Here is a 20,261-nt window from a genome sequence, read left to right as displayed (position 1 = left end):
AGATTTAAAGTTATTTTTACTAAAACAAACACAATTAAAGCAAGTGGAATAAATTTTTGCAATAAAATAGGCTTTCATCAAAAATAAGGAAATTGGTCATTTTGTCTTTTTCAAAAATTTACGAAGTAAATTTAAAAATAACATAAAAGGTGGTCTCAAGACTCACTCAGACTACCACCGATTTTAGGAATGATATACAATTCATCTTTGTCTATCAAGATCGGCGGAGAATCAAGAGTGGCATGGTAGTACAATTAATAACTCTCTCCATTGGCTTGGCGTCTAGTATGCCTGGTGTCTTGATCAATTCCTCTAGCACGACATCACCTTCTTCAAAAAGATACATCATTGGCATATTCTTCTATAATAAAAGATTGATACAAATGCGAAAAAGGCTTTGTAATACATGATTGACCTCCTTCTTGTTCTGATCATCTTTTGGCACTAAAGCAAACACTTGATGTGGTGCCATGACCACAAATCCGGATTTCACAATTATGCTCTGTGAAGCTACAACTTTCTCAAGGCTATCAAGGTTACTTGGGATTACAGTTTTATTCACACACCAATTCCACCTCGGCCATGTTAGTGGTCAGCTCTTCATGATTCGGCAGTGAATCAGTATTGGCATTGGGTATGAATGTTTGAAGAGTTACAACATTTTTATCAATCAAGTCTTGAATTTTATGCCTCAAGTTGATGCAATCTTCAATGTTATGTCGGACACCTTGTCGCGCCACATTTTTCATCAATACGAGTTTTGACTACGACTTCACAACTCTTTTGGGATTTTTGGTTTGAAGAGTCGCCACCTAACGAATTAAGGTGTCTTAGGGCACCTATCTAACCTAACTAAGTCAAACTAAAGGTCAACGAACCAGAGATCCGGGTAAGGGTTCAAATTACCTCGAGGGGAATGTGTTAGTCATCCCTCGAGGTCCACAAATGTGGGTCCCGTCCGTATCTCAATTTATGAGGGGGTTACAAATAGCAATTAAGGTCACTTTATTATTATTTAGTTATTAATCATGCTTACTAAGTGATAACTAACATTACACAACTAAGATCACATTTTTGTTTTAATTAATTAGTTAATTAGTTGATCATGCAATCTAGGTGATAACATAATATTAAACAATTAAGGTTATTTTATTATTTTAATTAATTGATTAAGTATGCAAGGCTATGTGATGATAATTTTAAATAAACATTAAGCGGTTAATAAAGAGATAAGCAAGGAGACAAAAATTACACAATCAAATAACGAAGCAATTTTATATTTTATTTAAGCTACCCCAACTAAATATAATTAAAAAAATAAAAAGACGAAAGGAAAGAGAGACTCTAAGAGACTTTACGGATCAACACTTGACTTTCTTTTATTTTTTCCAATAGGCTTCCGCGTAGGAACAGACAAAATTATGATTTATCTCTTTAAGCCTGAGTCGATGTCATCATCTCCGTAGAGCCTGAACTACCCCTACCCCCACAACCGCATGTATTTCGTCCTAAAAGATTCTTAGTGTCCTACCGTACTTCAAGTAGGCGATGGCATTGCTCGTATTCACGGTCTTGATGAAGTAATGGCGGGTGAATTAGTCTTTTTTCTAGTTGGCCAAGCGGCCCCGTCTTCCATAGCCAGGGATTAGTCATTTAAGGATCAGTAGAGGCATTGAACTGCTATTAGAGTGGATTTAACCTAAACTAAAAAATACGTTTTTAATAGGCCCACCTAAACACCAAATCAAACATATAGGACATTCATTTAGCACATAGTTTCACATTGACCTCTAGGTTAGGTTATTAGCATGCTAGTAAACACACATAATTAGTGAAAATGATTTCATGCTAGTGTGTGTGCATACAAGCATAACAACCAATATTTAATTCAGAAAGCAAAAATTATGACATAATTACAGTAAGTTTATTACACTAATTTTCAAAAGGGTGGCAGTAAATTATTACAAAAATGCAGATTTTAGTGTGATCACATAACAATTTTTTATTTATTTGATTTTAACATATAACAACAGTGATCACAAATGCAAAATATTTTAAAAGAGTACCAGATTTAATTGATAATTATTCTTAACATGGACAGATTAAAAATATGCAGAAAATGATTTATTTAAGTAGGGAATATTCATAACCGCCTTATTTCTATTTTTTAAAAAAAAAAACATGAAGAGAATTATCATAAACCTATATATGCATGTTATCTAGAATAATACATTAGCGAATAATACATTAGCGATTTTTGTTTCTTAGCAGAAAATCAGCAAGCAGATCAAAATTTTTTTATTTAACAACGTGATATCTAATTAATCTGATTAGTTAAAACTGATTTTATTAATTAATTAAGTCCTAAGGGCATGGTTCTAAGATAAGAATTATTATTTTCTTATTTAGGCATATATTAGAAATATTTAAATCTATATGCATAAATACACTAAAATAACATTTAGCATTATTTAGATCCTATTGGCATGATATCTAAGTGTGAATTACCATCTTTACCAACAAAAATTATGTTCATAATTTTCTAGCAAATTGTTAGTCTTATTAGCATAAATTTCAGCTTTTGTAGAAACATGCATTTACAAATAATTAATGGTTAGAGGTTGAATTTATTTATTCGTACTGCCAACTAAAGGTGATATGGGAAATGACAATTAATTAGCACTTAAACAAAGTTTATTTTCAAATACTAATTAGACAAGATTAAATAAGTGGTTGGGCAATGACACATTTATTTATTATTTTTATTTTAGTTAGATCTAAAATCAATTTATTAGAATCTAGACTATTAAATAAATCACGATCTTATAAGCCTATTTCCAACACAGATAAATTATGATAACGTAAAGAAACAATTAGCACGTAATTTTCATCCCCTTAGACAATTCACAAGTTATTTCATATATACTGGAGTTAAGAATCTTACAATTATTACAAACCGAATAGAGTGAAACCACACTTAAAATGATCAAGATCAATATTAACTTAAAAGTAAAACTTCATTCCGCTATCTCTTCCAAAGTGACTCTTCAATGTCTTGAACTTAATGTTCAAATCCATGCTAAACAAAGAAAGTAATACAATACAAATATAATAAAAGGGCACCCAATACTGTTTATTTTGATACACACATGCAGAAGGAACTACACACGTTACTTCAAATAGCAAACATCACATATATAACTACCATACATATCAAGAAAGGACCGTATGCTTCCTTTTGTTCATTTCGACACACAATAACATTCAAAGTAATAATGCTAAGATGAAATTAACCTAACGAAGAGGAACTAACCAATTATGCAAAATATATTATATTAGCAATAAAAATCCACACTTAATCCACTATTCGATCCGAACACAACAAAATAGCATGTAGAGAGGAACTTTAAAATTTACCGGATGCGTAATTCTTTTCAGAATAGGGATCAATAGGATTTTCTTTTGAAATAATCTAGTACGTGGGTAGATCTTAGATGATCAAATAATGAAGGGAGGGGTCTTTTTTTTATTGCAAAGAGGGTCGGTCAAGAAAGGGAAGAGAATATTTGGAGGAAGCAATTGCATATTCGTCCTACGTGACACTAACTTGAAAAAAAAAAGTCAACCAGTGTTGAGCCCACAAGATAGTGACGCCTACGCCGAAGAGGGAATACTTAAATGTGAAACATTTATAAACCTTTAGGGAATACTTAGTTCCCTTATAGCTTTAGAGAAATAAACTTAACTCTTGCTCTTTTCTTAACTTAATATTTAACTCTTAGGGAATAGCTTTTGAGAATTTAACTCAACGCTTTACTCTTTCTTGACTTGAACTTTAAGTTTTTAAAACAAAGTGAAAACTTTTGTGAAATACTTCAAAAAACTTTAGAAACTTAACTTTGACTTGCTCTTATCCTCTAGACTGGACTCTTAACTTCCTTGAATTGAAGTATGGATTCAAGGTTCATGATCTCATGTAGATGATTTCATGATTTTCAACTTGGAGGGTTCATATGGAATGATGATCATGAACTACTCAACTTGAGACCTCTAAAATATTTCTCAACTCAAGGTTGTTCGACTTATAGGGTTCATGCGAAATTATGAGCATGAACAACTCGACTCGACTCAAAGGTCTAAGTAACTAGATGGAACTCATGTATATAAATCTTCTCATTACCTTACTTCCTCAAATACTTAGTTTAAATCATGATGTATCTCAAAGAATTCATAATTGAACTTAAAGGCTTTCTTAAACTCCACTCTTAACTCTCTATTGAATGTGAATTATGAATTCAAGAGTTATCGTTCATAACATGGATGATCTAGGTGATATGATAGAGTCATGAATACATTCTCCTCACTCTCATTCTCACTTACTTGAGTTTTGAAAGAAGTTACTAGAAGTTGTGGAAGACTCCTCAAAAGGCCTCAAAGGGACATTCTTATTATGCTCGAAAGAATTCTCAAAACTTAACTCTCAACTATAACTTGGATTTGAATTATGAATTCAAGGTTATGATCATGTTAGGACCGATTTTAGGTGTTCAGAAGTAGCTTAGAGTAGTTAGAATCGTAAAAGAGTGAAAGTGCACTTTAAACGAACTCAAACGCAGGTACCAGAGGCAAACTGGACTGGGCAGACAACCTTGGGGCTATGGGTGGCGCGGGGAGCCAACCCCTGACGGACAGAGATGGGTTTGGGGAGCTCAGGCAGGCACACCGTGCCAGGCCTCAACCAAGAATATTCTGTCGAGCACTTTTGCCCGTTTTCTCACCCTAAATCGCCTAAATTCGAACGGTTTCTTCCCTAATCACTTGGATTCGATTATTTAACTTAATTACACTCTAATTTACTGGAAACAACACTAAAATTACTCAATTTGATCTCAAGAATTCATCAAAACTCCAACACAACAAGATTTAGAATGAACTTCAAGAACACCTTTCAAGATTTCATCAAGAACTCGAATCTTTAAACTTTAAGCATGAAATTTTGCTGAGAAAAATACATGATTGGCGTGTGGGTGAACTAATCCAACACTATGGAAGCTTACATACCTCTTAGTGATTGCACCCATCGCGAAAATCCGCAACTAGACTCAAAAACGTCAACAAACGTCTTCATCCTTGCCTCTTTTCTCCTCTTTTCTTTTCTTGCCTCTTTTTGAACTCTCAACTAAAACCCTAGGTGTTTATTAGGATTATAAAACTGAACATAAAAGGATTATAACCCTAAAATATGACTAAAAATGAATTAAATCTGATTGGGTAAAGAAAGGACTAAAATACCCCTCACTATTTTTGGCTAACTTTTCTTAATTGGACAGCCTAACTTCAAAGGTCATATCTCACTCATCCGAACTCGAAATTTAGTAAAGTCGGCGACTTTACAAAGATCTTTCCAATGGTATCTTGTAGCACACCTAGCTCATCCTGTACTGGGATTTATGGTCGTTTGAAGTTGACCGCAAACTCATACGTTGCTTAACTCTCTAATTATCAGATTTTTGTTATTTCCAATTTAATTCTCTTTGGAAATCAAGGTGCTAAATCTGGTGAATTGACCTTAATACTTTAAGAAATTTTAAACTCCTCGGAAAAATTTACTCACCACGAAGGATGTTTAGAGTCTTAACTCAAAAAGTTTTCAGGGTGTTACAAGTATGAGCGTATGTTTAGGCCGTGGACCGATTTGGACTCAGGGTGGTCTTTCTAATGGGCCTAACACGCTTTTTTTGTTGGGACGTCTTAATTCAATGCGCTAAATTGAGGGATGTGATTTTGCTCTACGCTGGTTTGACTAAGAGTGGGCTTTATTTGTAGTGGACTAGTGACCCAAGCGGACTACTTGAGTTAGGAAATTAACGAGTGTTGACTATTCAGTAGTCAACTATATTCGTCAGGGTACCCCGAGAACAATTTGGTTAACGAATGACTGCGAGCCTGCATAATCGTCCTTTAAGTGAAATAAAAAAATGTTGTTTCACGAAATAAATGATATGCATACAATGACAGTTTATATCACAATTTGAGCAACCAAGGGGCATATACGGCAATACAGTTCAACAAATATTAACAAATAATCAAAACAATCAAGTCATTTATAGTTAGAACCTAATAAAGTCCCCAGCAGAGTCATCATTTCTGTTATGCCGTAATTTTTAATATTTTTAGAAAAATCATTTTTGAAATGTTCTAAGTCTAAAATAATTTGAGAAGAATACTTAGAAAAGAGTCGTTATTTAAAAGAAATTTAGAAAACTTAATATAAAAAGACTAACAAATGAAGTCTTTAGAAATTTAGTGAGAATGGGTAAGAGGTTCTTATGTACGCTTCAAAAAGGTTTTGAAGGCACTAGAACTGCCCGCTAACACGCGGTTATCCTACAACTTGACTAAAAATATTATTTGACTATTTTTTAAAAAATGATTAACATAATACAATTTACAATATTCGATTAAACTTTGAAACAAATTAGTTAAACAAAGAATATTTTTGTTTTATGAAAAGAGGACCTTTATAAAAACATTTGACTTAAATTAGAAGTGATTAGAATTTTGGCAAAACTAGTTTAATTAAAATTTATTTTTTTGAAACGTTTTTTAATAATTGTACCAACTATTAATTAAGACATACTATCTTGAATTAATTGAAGAATAAAATAAAGGTTTTTGACTAAATGTATTCAAGAGTTGATAAAAATGAAACTTTTATTTCATGAAACAAACCAACATAAAAGAAATTAGTTTATCTTTTGAAAAATTTAATTAAGTTATTTAATGTTAGAGCTAATCAAAACAAACAATAAATATTTATAATCACATAATTATGAAAGTATAAGAGAGGTTTAACTAGGGCCATTTTTGATCAAGTTCATTGTTGCCTGGAAGGTTGGGCCGCTGGCCCATTTGATTCTCATCAAATGTTGCCCCTCTTAAATCCTGTGTATACAATGAATGTACACTGATGTATACGGACTGTATTTTGTCCCAAGTTTTGTATATCAGGTTGTATCCCAAAGGTATACAACCCATTTCAACCTTCCAGAACCTGTATCTCCAGTTCGGACCTATATTCCGCTATTTAGACCTCTATATCACTTTATAATGAGTGTATACGGGTTATATACAGTCCATTCCCTTGGACTTTAGGACCTGCAACTTATTCCAGCCCCTATAATCTGGTACCTTTTCACCCTGTTTATCGGGGTCTTTAAGTTGACAAACAGGCTAACTCCAGGTAGGATGGGTATGGGCCTTTACGGACTTGTCGAAATGCAAGGGAGAGGAGAATCTATTCAGACTCGGAGCAAGTTCACACAACAAATGAAAGAATCAAATTAGCATTTTTGAGATGGAGGAGAAAAGAAACAAGTGACATGTTTTCAATTGAAATAAGTATAACTTAAGTATCTCAAAACTCAAAGAGCCACCAAAGCCATTGGTTTTAGATAACAAATGACTGTAAGAAGAGAAAAATGAACCAATTATATATATCAATAATCCAACACTTAAGACGTAAAAATTGAAAAGCTAAACAAAGAGAAATGAAATATTGACAAAAGTTGTTGGACATATTATTGAAGCAAAAGCAGGAAACACATATTGGGGCACTATGCTACATGCTAGGAAGTGAGCTAAGCAATTATTTAAGACTAAAGTATAGTACAAAATGTTAGTAACTAAAGTTGCAATAACAGAAGAGGTTTAACAGCGGAGCAACAAAGAATAATATCTAAAAATGAATATGTATTAAGGACAGAGAAAATTCTCAGCAAGTAAACCATCACAACTACTTAGACCATGATATCTCATTTTTAACAGAATTGACTCTTCTAAAAGCGGTGGCATCAATAAACAAACTTGGAACTAAACCATAAAGATTACATAAGGCCACCATATTACCCAAAAAAATTAAGGAAATTTGCCACTATAATCAATATACCCTTTTCGAGTGGATAAATGAAACAAACAAAAATGGTGAATGCTTCCTAATAACTGAATATTTCTCCCTAGCGACTTTCAAACACCAAGAAAACGACAAGGCTAAGCTCATTTGTTGAGTAAAACAGATAACACTACAAATAAAATGAAGCAAACAAACCACAACATAAACACAACTGTAGAGCCAAGAGTATACAAAGTTCAACATGGAATTCCAAACAATATATCATGAGTACTACTAGTATTCAACCCATATTTAAGCATAATCTAAGAGACATGAACTTTTTATAAACAACGAATGAAATCTTAACGGAAACAGCTACTCGGACGAGACCATAACAAAACATATAAAGTCGAGAAGAAAGAGAGTAACACAACAAAGTAATGACGAGATTCTTACCGTTCCCTGGGCAGCATACTGAGACTACGAGATGGAGTAATTGGAATTCAAATGCATTGTTCTTTTTCAAGAAAACAAAAGAAGGGATGGAGATTTCTTCTGAAAAAAGAGATGGAGAAGTGATAGTATAGGCCGATAGGTTATGGATTCTGCAGGGTACTGTTCGATTTCCGGGCGTACTGGAATGGGAAAGAAGATGTGTATATCGGCATTGGGGTCACGCATGTTGTTGACGCGACTTCTCGGTTTCCTTTTCGTCGCTCTTCTCCACAGGAGAAGAAGAAACGATTTGGGGTCATTTGGTATGGCTAATTATGAGAAATATGGGCTGGTTCTTTTGGAATTGAGAATGGTCTGATATGTTGTTAGCTGGAAAATGAATTGAAGTTGGGTTCGAAATTGAATTAAACAGCTGCGGAAAATGAGAAATTGGCCCAATTAATTTAGGGAATTTCATTAAAATTTAAATAAGACAAAATAATAATGATTAATTTACTAGCTTCTAAATTTTAACTAAATAAAATAATTAACTTAATTATTAACTAATTAATCAAAATATAAATTATAAATTAGCTAAACTATTTAACCAAATATTTCACAAAAAACTAAATGTGTTTTAGCTGAATACGTGTGTGTGTAACATTTGTTTTTACCTGCTTTGGAACTCATTTGAATTTTATAATGCGCATGTTACCCCTCGGGGCCAACTAGCTCCTTACTAGGTCTTAACGGACGTCCATGAAGAGTTTAATCCAAAAATAAGTCGAAATTCGAATGACCGAAAATCCATGGACTACAACACATGAAAATTGGTAAAATCTGGTTTTTCCAACTTTGGGGCTCATTTGAATTTGAAAATGCACATGTTTGTCCTTCGAACCATTGGCTCCATTAATAAGGTCTTAACGGATGTCCATACAAAATTTCAGCCAAAAACAAGCCCGAATTCTCAATCACCAAAAATCCATGGACTATATAGCACGCGATAATTGGTAAAATTTAGTTTTAATTGCTTTGGGACTCATTTGAACCCCTCGCAAACTGACTCCATTACTAAAGTCGTAGAGGGTGTCCATGAAGAGTTTCAGCCAAAAATACGTTGAAATCCCGAATCACCATATATACATGAAATATAGCACACGAAAATTGATAAAATCTTGTTTTACCTACTTTGGGGCTCGTTTGAACTTGCAAATGCGCTGGTTTGCCCCCCCGGACCATATGACTCTATTACTAAGGTCTTAATGGACGTCCATGAAAACATTTGACTAAAAACAAGCCAGAATCCCAAATCAGCAAAAATCCATGGATAATAGCACATGAAAATCGATAAAATATAGTTTTACTTACTTTGAGGCTCGTTTGAACTTGATAATGCGCTCGTTTTTTCCTTGTGACCAACTATCTCCATTACTTAACTCTTAATGGACATCCATAAAAACATTTCGGAAAAAAAAATGTCAAAATCTCAAATCACCAAAGTTTCATGGACTATAGCAATACAATCGGTAAAATATGGTATTACCTACTTTGGAGTTCGTTTTAAGTTAAAAATGCACCCGTTTGCCCTTAGGACCTACTGGATCCATTAATAACGTCTTAACAGACGTTCCTGAAAAATTTCGGCCAAAAACAAGTCAAAATCCTGAATCACCAAAAATACATGGATTACAGCACATGAAAATTTGTAAAATCCGGTTTACCTACTTTGGGGATCGTTTGAATTTGAAAATATACATGTTTGCCCTTTTGGACCAACTAGATCAATTACTAAGGTCTAAAAGTACGTCCATGAAAAATTTCGGCCAAAACAAACCGGAGTCCCGAGTTACCAAAATTCATGGACTATAGCTCATGAAAATTTGTAAAATCTGATATTACCTTTTTAGGGGCTCGTTTAAACTTGAAAATGCGCATATTATTCAGATATGAACTGTATAAACTCGTTTTGTGTAGTAACATACAAACCACACATGAGATATAAATTGTTGTAGGAAAATTCGATGCGAAGAACTTGATTTAGAAAACGGGGGCAAGTTAAATTAATCTATGACCTACCATCCGCAATATTAACTCAGTCACCTTTGTAACCGGTTCTAAGAAAATTTGAGCACACTTTTTCACTAAGCTAAGTTGAGCATTTTAAAAATAATAATTTTTTTGTTAATTTACTTTCTCTAGACTGTAAACAAACTCCAAACATTTCACATAAGTGGTCTATAATCATCGATCTCGTTTTTTTCCAATACCTAATGTGAAAGGCACATGAGAATGTCATAATTGAAATATTTTTCTTCATCGACCGTCAATTTTTTATTCAAAGTGATTAAAAATTTACACAAATAATAATGATTCTCAAAGTAATAAAGCTATAAGTAAAGGAAATGAAAATTAAACTAAGGGACGTAGCTAAAGTGGATCCCACAATTTTGAAAAGTTGTACAGTAATCAAATTGGAACGAAAAAAATAGTTTTTAAATTTTTTCCCCAAAAATACCCTTGTTGAAGAAGACACATGACAAGGTTGGAAGAGTTATTGATCACACTTTACATCCTGATCTGTTAGAAGATTCTAGTCTGTCACAACACGGTATACACCTTTTTTTTTTATTTTTTCTCGATCTTTTTTTCTCATTTTTCTCTCACACATATATGGCGTGTCTAAGTCACATTTCTTTTGTGATGTTATTCAATTTCATTCTATATATAAGTGTGTCTATGGATTCAAGTTATTCAAATTCATCAGTCCCCATTGCTCTATTTTTACAATTTGTAGAATTCAAAGTTTTTAATTCTTTACTTTTTGGTAGAAATTTTTTTTCTTATCGAGGTTAGTGTTGTTATAGTGAAAAACATCTTTAAGATATATATACTTGTGAATTTTGATTTTTAACGAAAATTGTGTATTTCGACTGAGGTTCGGAAGATGAATTCAATGAATTGTGTTTCAAAGAGTGATCCTTATGTTGTTATCATTGAGAAGGAGGAGAATATGAGAATGATGTGATGTTTTTATCAATGAGGAAAAGGTGGCTCGGCTCCTATATTGAATGTAACAAATGGGATTGTTTTTTCTAACCGAAGCATGTGTAGGAAAACTAGCAAATCCAAAGAATATATTGTACAACCTTATTTTCTAAGTTAGCATTCAAATCTTCAACTGATTCTCTTTGGTGGAATTGGAAGAAGATTCTTGAAGAGTTCAACTTTATGAAGTTTATTGTTGATTCAATAAAAAATGTCGATGATCATAATAAAGTCACTCTTCAAGAAGAGAAGAAACATGTTTTGTCAAAGAACCACTTCCTTTTATATTTCGATTTGAAGATGAGGAAACTCTTCACCCATTGAAAGAAAAATGGGAAAAGGGCTCATCTTTTTAGTTTGTATGGACATTTGGAGACCAAGTACATCTTTTCTTCTCTTGTAAGTATACTAGTTTAGTCCTATCAAGCACTTCTCTTTTTTTTTTTTTGGTAAACTCTACTCTTTAATTTATTTATGATTCACTCTTAAATTCTTGAACTTAAGAAATCAACAAAGGCAAGAAAGAAAACCTTTTTGAGAATTTTCATCACTCTAGATGTTGACAGCAGTTCCAGACTCTTCTGCAACCCCGGATTCTCCTATTTATGAAGATGGAACTATGTGAGATTTAGTACTCCAAAGTGTCAAAGCGACAATATATTCTCACCAACGTGAATGATTTGAGTTCATATGGATCAAGATAGCATGAGATATAAATCTTGAGATGCTGAGAGAGCCCCTATCTCAGAGTAGGCTAAGGGAGGATGCATTATCTGACACCCACCTGGAATCGGATAAAATCGACTCTCCATTGTGTTTCTTCCGTCATTTCTGAAGATATTTAAAGTGTCAGCTTGTTATCATAGCTTCATCCAACTTTATTCTTAACTAGGAAGCCGAGTTCAATAAATGGAAGTTGTACATTCCATTCTACAATTTGAACAGTAAAAAATTATCTTCCCAAGAAGAAGAAGCTATTGTTCTTGTCTTTAGATGTTTATCCCATGCAGGAATAAAATATCCACACCTTATAAGTTTTGTGAAGCTGAAATCCTTGAATGAAAGTAAGTGTTACGGGAATCAACTATGAAACTTTCAGAGATCTCATAGGAGATAATGGAGATGGTAATGCCAAAGAGATACGAGAAATCCTTCTAAAATTACTTGATCTTCTAAAATAATCGATTTCCACACAAGGTTGTGCTCATTCCGAGTAGTGTGACCTTCTTCAAGGACCAACAGACCAAGAAATTTTAGAAGTATTTCTCTAGTCTTTTGGCAATACCCTCTTCATCTTCTTCCATGAGAATCCTGAACAAGTCATAGCTGATTCCCAAGACACTCTTACTTTCCCCAATATTTCAGCTTCATCATGCGCATAAGGTGTGAATTCTTTTTTGCAGGATCGGATAAATGGTAGAAGACACCAACAATACCTTCATCTTATTTTGAGGCAAAGAATTTTTTGTTCAAGTTGTGGAAGGAATTGTCCAACGCTCATTTCTGGGACTTGACTTCCTATAAAGAAAATTTGATGGAGCTATGATTACTCGACGACATTGTGGGAACATTTTCAGAAACGACTGAAGAAACACTATGGTGAGTCGTGTTTTTGTGGTGTCAGGTGAGTCTGAGATGATGCATACTACCTTTCTCTCAGATAGGGGCTCTCTCAGCCTCTCAAGATTTATATCTCCAGCTATGTTGTTCCACATTAACTCAAATCCTCCACGTCGATGAGGATACATTGTCACTTCGGCACTTTGGAGAACTAAATACCACACAGTTCCTTCTCCATAAATAGGAGAATTTTACGCTGCAGAACAATCATAAACGCTGAAGCCGTCAACATCCAAGAGTGATGGCAATTTTTCAAAGTATTTTATGCGATTCTTGTACAAATTTTTTAGGTGTATTATAATTTGCCTAGGACTTTTAATACCTTCACATGATGAAGATACGGGATCTTCATGAGCTAGCCCGATAGATTCTTTTTAATTTTCAACCTTTACATGATGTTTCATTCCTATTTTGTCATTTTAGTACATATCTAATTATACTGATCGTTTATTATCATCTCTTAACATACATCATGTGACATTAATTCCTCATTAATGAAAATTTAGTCACTCAGTTGGACATGCCATAAAAATTCAAAATCTAACGGGTTTTACATTGTTTCTGTCCTTCTTTCGTACCTAGACTTTTGTCTTATCATAATAGGCTCAAATTATGAGCCCTTTTGGATTGGTAATGTTAGATCTTATGTGATTCCCTCATGATTTTTCAGGTGTATTATAATTTTCCTATGCCTTTTAATACCTTCTCAAGATGAAGACACAGGACTATCATGAGCAATCCTGATAGACTTTTTTAAATTTTCAACCTTTACTTGATGTTTTATTTTATATTTTTTAATTTTATTGCACTTCTAAATAATAGTAATCATATATTATCATTTCATGATATACATCATGTGACATCAATTCCACATTGATGACACTTTAGTCACTCAATTGGATATGTGATTAGAATTTAAAATCTAATAGAGTTATCATTGATCTTGTCTTATTCACAAATTCAAAATTGAAGAGTTTAAGTTTCATAGAGTTTTTTTAGTATATTTCAGAGATAAAATACACGTATTACTTGAACTATACCTGAAATTGCAGTGACACTTTTAAAATTACTATGATTTCAATAGTAGAATAAATAATGAAAAATGCAAATTAGAGAAAGACGAAATAGTAGGCATATCAGCAAAACCTTAGTTTGGATCTTACTAACTGAAATTGTAGATATATGGTGTGAGGACAAACTGAGTTTCTCACTATGAGAACCTTAGATACTTGGAAGAACAAGAATTTCTGAAGAGGGGCTTGAAACCATGTTTTTTTTTGTTTACCTGAGGTTTGTTCTAAATTTGGAGAGTAGAATAAGAGTGAAACTTAAAAAACTACCGTAATATCCTTCCCTAATAGTTGTTATAACATTGTCATTTGATCTTATTAAAAAACAAAGACATAAATATCCTAAGAAAAACTCTAGGATCTTGGGATTTCTATGGAACATAGATGTGTTGCCATCTTTCAAGTTCTCATCACGAGTCCACTCCATTGATCGTAGAATGATCCATAAAATGTGGAGTTTCTTCGTGGAACTCAAGATTTTTTACAACTTCCATGTTCGAGTCTAGGAGGTCATTCCATGACTCGTGGAATGACCCACGGCTCGTAGAATCACTCTGCAAAACCTAGATGCAACAATACAATCTCCTCTAATCCAATTCCACATGCATAATACGCGGCTTGTGGATGCTTTCATGGCTCGCAGATGCCAATTATGTCTAGTATTGAAATTTTAGGCTGGTTTTATGTTAAGAGTGATGTATTTGTAGATTCAAAATCTTAGGCATTAAGTTGCCAATAATATCACACTATAAAGATAATAACACATCGAAAGAAATATATAGAATGAGTTCAACCAATGTTATTTATTAAGAAGGGCGGTAGCTACCCTTGCTTTAGGTTTTGTCAGGAGACACCCCTTTTATATTATCTTATTTATATTAAAAAAAGTAATTATTTTTCTCCATAATGCTTTTTCCTTTTATGTTTTCATTTTCTACTTTTATTTTTTCATCTTCCTTTCCCTTTTCTTTTTGTCTTCAATATTGCTTTTTAGCTTAAAATATTGTCTTTTTAGATAGGATACATTCCATCACTGCTACATATTCTTAGATTTAAAAATGAGATCTAGTACCAACAAAATCTTGATGTTATTTATTACTGCTTTAGGAGAATGGGAAACTCCATTGTCGGAATCACTTCTACTTCCACTGTTAGTATTGAACTTTAAAAAGTGCTTTAAAAAATTACTAGTAAGCAATACTAGTTAGTCGAAATGACGATTTGGTGTTAGATAGCAGAAAGACCAGTGTTCATTTCGATTTAACAAAGTTAATCTAACAAATCTTATGAATTCGTGCAACCATTTCTATAAATGGGTTTTATTCATTAATTAGTTTGTTACCCAATGGTTTTGTAAATATATTCTTCTAAGTTAATGAGTTTGTTACTGTCACACCCCTTTTCTGCGCGCAGAGTGGAAGGGTTTTTTCCAATTTAAGTGACGTTATTGATTAAGGAATTATTTTATTTTTCAGAGTCACCACTTGGAATTGAGTTATGGTGTTCCAAGCACCTTTGTGTTTTAATCCCTAACCGAAAGGAATTGACTCTTTATTTTGATCTGCGAACCAAAATTCAGGTAAGGAATTTTGTTGACCGAGGGGAAGTTATTAGACATCCCTCGAGTCCCGTGGTTCTAGTACGGTCTCTTTTATTGACATATACTAATTTTAGTTTTTTTTGGATATATTATTTTCAGGTCATGAATTGTTTGCATTTTTGTTTGTTGAATTTTTATTTGGTCTCAAATCAGATGCATAAATGCATTCTTGACTTTGATATTTGGAGACATAACTGTCTTCATCTCTCAGTTTCATCACACCTAATAATTTTTATTTATAGTTCTTGCATTAAATTAATGAAAGTTAGTTCTTAAAATAGTTTGGCCAGGTGCGTAATCGCATCCTTAAATTTTTTAGTGTCTCAAAAAATATGTGTAACCACATTCTTATTTGGAACAAATGTTTATTAATATGCCTAAAACTAATCTAGTCATTAAAACAAAAAAATTTCCTTTATAAATAAAACTAAATAATGTAAAATAAATCTAATTGTTAAGGATACAATATATAATTTTGGCATTATTTCTATATCTTTTATTTTATATGTTAATGTTTAATATTTTTATTACTCTTAATGTTAACGTTAAAATTAAGCATACACTTTTTACTACAACGAAACAATAACAAATTGTTAGAATAAATCTTATTTTTGTGTGATAACATAAAAATAAAATAATTTGTTTTATTTATTTATTAGCTTAGTTATATCTACTTTATCAGTATTATTTAAATCAAGACAAGAAAAGATGTTATGACCTATTCATTTTTAAAAAATACAACTAGCAATTTTTTTACTAAAAATTTATTCAATGTACTAACTCTAAAATCTTCATTAATTTTCTATACGGAAAAGGGCCTAAAATACCCTCAAAGTATTGGAAATGGTACAAAATTACCCTCCATCCATCTATTGGCTCAAAAATACCCTCCCCGCCCACCTATTTGGCCCAAAATTCCCTTGTCATCCACCTTTTGGTTCAAAATTGACCACTTATTTAACGATTTTATATTTAAACTATTTAAATATTTTTTTTAAATACGTGGCGCTCAACTATTTGTTATAATTTAACTTATTAGTATAATTTATAAATCAATCCACTACCCACCCATTACTAATTAAACCCCTCTAAATTAATAAACTCGTCACATTATTAATCCAACAACAGAAAAGCTACTGCCAATCGAGTGTTTTTAAAAATTTGAGGCAAAAATATCTATAGAAGTAAATTATCATAAATTCGGTTGTCTAAATAAAAATTATCGATAAACTTAAAAGTCTGACTATGTTCATCTTAATTATTTTTACGTCTCAATTATGTGATGTTACTTCATAGGTAACTTTTTTTAAAATAATATATTAAAGGTTTTAAAGCAAATCATAAATATTTATAAAATTATATTTTAAAAAAGTGCATGAATTAATTCGGGATGTATTGCTTTTTTACCTGTAATCATAAATTTCTAATTCAACCTTGAAAGAGAATCCTATTGAAAGTATCCTCTTAAATAAGCGGCTCAACCTAAATTAAGTTGGGACTTCGATTCGGACTCGAATAATTTTGAATGTCATTTTCAGGAATCTATAATTTCATCGTGTTTAAGTAGTGTTTATGACGATTTTGATATTATAATTGGATTATTAATTGGTTGGTGTTTAGTTAATAATGAGTGGGTAGTGGGTTGGTTTATAAATTAAATTATAACCAATAGTTGAATGTCAAGTATTTTAAAAAATAGTTAAAGAGTTTAATTTTAATTTTGAACCCAAAGGTGGATGACAAGGGTATTTTGGAGCCAATAGGTGGATGAAAAGGGCATTTTGGAGCAAATAAGTAGATGAAGGGTAATTTTGTACTATTTTCAATACTTCAAGGGTATTTTAGGCTCTTTTCCGTTTTCTATATTCAATGAGATTCTACGTGACATTATCTACAAACTTATTCAGAGCATCAAAATTGTACATTAACAAATAACAACAAATGTATTTAATTTTACATTTTTATTTCAATTGAATTCTGAATGAAAACAAAACTATATAAGAAAAAAATCATAAAACTACATCAGATTTCATAGATAAATTAAAAGTGATAAGTTAAAGTTGAATCCGCAAAAATCTTGATTAAACCTCGATTAGAACACCCACAAAACTTTTGTTTGGCGTATGGAGTGATATATATATTGTGTTTAGATAAAATAGTAATGAAAAAAATGGAAATGTGATTTTGATTTTTTTTATTGCTGAAAATTTTCTGATTTGGGAGTGATTCTAGTACTCTCTTTTTTTCTTTCTTTTTTCATGTGTTTTTGCAGAAATTTTTTTTCTCCTCCTTATTTTTTTTGTTTATGTGTGTATATATAGTGTGTAGGAGTGTATGTGGGTGTGAGGGTGAGTGGAGAAGATCATGTGAGGGTGTGGGAAGTGATAGTGGGGTTGTGGGTATATGTGATGATAATGGATAATATTCTTATAATTATATCAAAATTATAAATAATAAATATTAATTATCTAGATCCAATTAAAAAACTAAATGGCTAATTAAAAATATAATTAAGAAACACTAGTTTATTTTTTACATTTGAATTATAAGAAGATATATTTTTATAGCTTTTCATTTTATTTTTTTTAACAATTTAAATAAAATTTACCTTAAAAATGAATCTATTTTTGTTGTTTCCAAATTTATAAAAATAACTTAATAAAAATAATACAAAATTAAAGTATCTAACTTAAACATAAAAAAATATTTAAGAAATAAAAAATAGTATAAAATCTTATGTTCGGTCAAAAATTGCGTGGCTACAGTTTGCCCCTCTTTGATTGGGAACACGATGTTTTTTCAGACAAAGAAGTAGACAAAGCGACAAGTTTTGACCGAACTCTTATTTGAAAGACAAAATTTGTGGGACCGAGCCCTTGTTTGGGATAACCTACATATCCCGAGTTGTAAGAGAATCAGGTCACGTGTAGTTCAAGGAGATGAGGTGATAAATTGAAGGTTAAGTGAGGTTCCATCGAGACTCTAGATCACGGCTCTTATCCAATTTACATAAAAATGAAAACTACTAGTCAAAAGAAAAATAAAAGTACAAGCTCCTATCTATGCAACTTCTCTTGAGTCTTCACTTTAATCTTGACTTAAGATATCACCTTGATTTTGGGGTGAGTATTTTAACCTTGAATTGGATTGGAGGCTGAACTTGCCACTTAGGCGAAACTTTTGACATTCTTCAAAAATGACAATTTGAAGATGCTCTTGAATGACTGCATTTTTTCTTGATCAGAAGCTGACTATCAAAAGATATGAGGAAGTCAGGTTGCAACATGCATCGAAGAAGCTGAATCTATCCATCATGGGATCGATCATTCTGAAAAGAGTTGAGACTTTGTTCTTGAATTTTAGATCCATGTTTCGGTTGAGTAAACCTGAAAACCATCACAAACAAAAGAAATAAACAAAATTTTTGCCCCAGTATTCACGGGAAAAATTTTGTGGGTTATTAGCAAATGTAAATATAAACTTAGATTTGGAAAAATTTATCCTAGGAAAAAATAAAAATAACTGTTTCAAACTAGGAAATGCTTATCCTAGGAAAAAATAAAATAACATCTTAGACTAGGAAATGTTTATCCTAGGAGAAAGTAACCAAATTCCATTATCCAGGAGGGTCCTGCTAATCCCATTATGAGGAGGGTACTGCTAGTCTCATTATCCAAGAGGGTCCTGTTAATCCCATTATGAGGAGGGTCCGCTATTTCCATTATCCAGGAGGGTCCTGCTAGATCCATTATTTAGGAGGGTCCTGCTAGACCCATTATTTAGGAGGGTCCTGCTAATCTAATTCCCAATTTTTAAAAGGGTCCTGCTACTCTAATTCCCATTGTTTATGAAGGTCCTGCTACACTAATTTCCATTGTTTAGGAGGATCCTGTTACGCTAAATTTTATTGTTTATGAGGGTCCTGCTACTCTAATTCTCATTGTTTAGAAGCGTCCTACTACTCTAGTTCCCATTGTTTAGGAGGGTCCTGCTATTCTAGTTTCCATTGTTTAGGAGGGTCCTGCTAATCTATTTCTCATTGTTTAGAAGGGTCCTGCTAATCTACTTCCCATTGCGTGGGAGGGTCCTGCTAATCTATTTCCCATTGTTAAAGAGGGTCCTGCGATTCTAGTTATCATTGTTTAGGATGGTCCTGCTGATCTACTTCTCATTGTTTAGGAGGGTCTTGCTAATGTATTTTCCACTGTTTAGGAGGGTCCTGCTAATCTACTTCCTAATGTTTAGGAGGGTCCTGCTAATCTACTTCTCATTGTTTAGAAGAGTCCTGCTAACTTAATCCCATTGTTTAGGAGGATCCTGATATTCTAATTCTCATTGTTTAGGAGAGTCATGCTACTCTAATTCTCATTGTTTAAGAGGGTCCTCCTATTCAAATTCTTATTGTTTAGGAGGGTCCTGCTATTCTATTTCTCACTGTTTAGGAGGGTCCTGCTACTATTGTCACGACCCAAAACCGGGCCGCGACTGGCACCCACACTTACCCTCCTATGTGAGCGAACCAACCAATCTAAACCTTAACATTTCAATTTAATATCAACAGAAAGTAATGCGGAAGACTTAAACTCATTAATAAAAA

The 20,261-nt window shown here is 32.6% G+C and overlaps 1 long non-coding RNA gene across 1 annotated transcript; it reads right to left on the bottom strand.

The window, feature by feature from the left end:
• Positions 1-1,535: 1,535 nt before the first annotated feature.
• On the bottom strand, positions 1,536-18,875 carry LOC107028259. Its single transcript, XR_001457810.2, has 3 exons — positions 18,866-18,875; positions 8,758-8,759; positions 1,536-1,600 (listed from the first exon to the last, which is right to left on the bottom strand). It is a non-coding gene; the product is annotated as an uncharacterized LOC107028259 (long non-coding RNA).
• Positions 18,876-20,261: the final 1,386 nt, after the last annotated feature.

The sequence above is a fragment of the Solanum pennellii genome, chromosome 8, assembly GCF_001406875.1.
Source record: "Solanum pennellii chromosome 8, SPENNV200".
Taxonomy (NCBI): domain Eukaryota; kingdom Viridiplantae; phylum Streptophyta; class Magnoliopsida; order Solanales; family Solanaceae; genus Solanum; species Solanum pennellii.
Note: the sequence above shows the minus strand (reverse complement) of the source record. Positions and strands in the feature narration are given on the sequence as shown.